Source organism: Ailuropoda melanoleuca, chromosome 9 (genome assembly GCF_002007445.2).
Source record: "Ailuropoda melanoleuca isolate Jingjing chromosome 9, ASM200744v2, whole genome shotgun sequence".
NCBI lineage: Eukaryota > Metazoa > Chordata > Mammalia > Carnivora > Ursidae > Ailuropoda > Ailuropoda melanoleuca.
The window spans coordinates 102,884,243-102,886,080 of NC_048226.1; the positions used below are offsets into that span (position 1 = coordinate 102,884,243).

The 1,838-nt window shown below is 46.2% G+C and overlaps 1 non-coding gene across 1 annotated transcript; it reads right to left on the bottom strand.

Annotated features, from left to right (window-relative positions):
- Positions 1–794: 794 nt before the first annotated feature.
- LOC117803882 lies at positions 795–958 on the bottom strand. Its single transcript, XR_004628007.1, has one exon. It is a non-coding gene; the product is annotated as a U1 spliceosomal RNA (small nuclear RNA).
- Between the last annotated feature and the right edge of the window lie 880 nt (positions 959–1,838).

The window sequence follows — 1,838 nt, forward strand, 5'->3', positions numbered from 1 at the left end:
ACTATAAAACGATGCTCACTTTATCTACTGATCAAAGAATGCGAATTAAAACAGTTTGGATCTTCTCATCAATCAGTTAGCAAAGAATTGGAGAACTAGTGCGTCTTGTATCTGCTGTGCTCGCCTATGCCAGAGGGCCATCTAGAAATATAATCATTTTTAATGATAAGCCCCAATGTCCACGCGGAGGGACCAGGGCAATAAGCTGTGGTACTTCCATGTAACAGAGTATTTAGTGCTCGTGAAAAAGCATGAAAGGACCGAGAGCATTCCTTGGGGAAAGAACAATCATTTTAACAAATGGTGCTGGGACAACTGGATATCCACGTGTAAAAGAGCAAAGTTGGACCCTTACCTCGTGCCACACTCAAAACGTTAACTCAAAATAGATCAAAGACCTGAATGTAAGGGCTAAAACTATAAAACTCCTGGAAGAAAACATAGGCATAAATCTTCATGACTTTGGAGTAAGCAATGATTTCTTAGATATGACGCCAAAAGCACAAGCAAAAAAAAAAGAAATAGATAAACTGAACTTATCATAATTAAAAACGTTTATGCTTCAAAGGACACCATCAGGAAAGTAAAAAGACAACCCGTGGATTCAGAAAATTTTTGCAAATCCCGTATCTGGTAAGGGATGTGTATGTAACTACATAAAGAACACCTACAACTCAACAACAAAAAGATGAAAACCCAACTTAATAATGGACAAAGGATATGGACAGACATTTCTCTTTTTTTTTTTTTCTTTTTTTCTTTTTTTCTTTTTTTCTTTTTTTCTTTTTTTCTTTTAGGGGAAAGCGCGAACGCAGTCCCCCACTACCACAAATTATGCAGTCAAGTTTCCCACATTTGGGGAAATCGCAGGGGTCAGCACATCCGGAGTGCAATGGATAAGCCTCGCCCTGGGAAAACCACCTTCGTGATCATGGTATCTCCCCTGCCAGGTAAGTATGGACAGACATTTCTCAAAACAAGACACATGAAGACCTAGTAAGCACACGAAAAGACACTCAACGTCCCTGGCCATCAGAAACGCCCATCACAATCCCAATGAGGTCCTCCCTCTACCCACGAGGACCGAATGTCTACGTCAAAAAGGCAGATAAGCCTCAGTGCTGGTGAGGATGTGGAGAAATCGGAACCCTCACGCGCCGCTGTGAGGAATGCAGGGTGGTGTGGGTGCTGTGGAAAACGGCCTGGCAGCTCCTCTCCCAGTTAAACATAGAGTTACCACGTGACCCAGCAACTGCACTCCCTGCTGTCCACCCAGGACACATGACAGCAAAGGGACACACAAATGTCCACAGCAGCATTATTCGTCGTGGCTGAAAGGTGGAACTGGCCCAGATCTCCATCGACTGACGCACCGAGAAACAAAACATGTATGTCCGAGCCACGGAGTACGATCCCGCCCCGGGGGGGAATGACGTCCCTCACACGCCGCGACACAGACGAACCTTGAAGACACCATGCTAAGTAAAAGAAGCCGGGGACGAAGTGGTTTGATTCCACTTACACACAATGTCCGGTACAGGCAAACCCTTCGAAACTGACGCAGGCCAGGCTTCGCAGGGCCGGGCTGTCCGTGTTCCAGAAGTGACTGGGTCGATGGTTCACAAGTCTATCAACATGCAAAAAACCACGGCTCTCTCTCCCTGTCTGTCTCACACACACACACACACACACTGCGGTCAACCCGGCCAGTGAGACTGGGGGCCAGGGTGTGGCTTCACTCTTTCTCCCTCCGTACTCCCAGAGTGTGGCCATTGTTTTGCCTCGTCTTGTTTTCTTTGCGCACATTGTACTTTTGACAGTGGACAGACCAGAAGTCC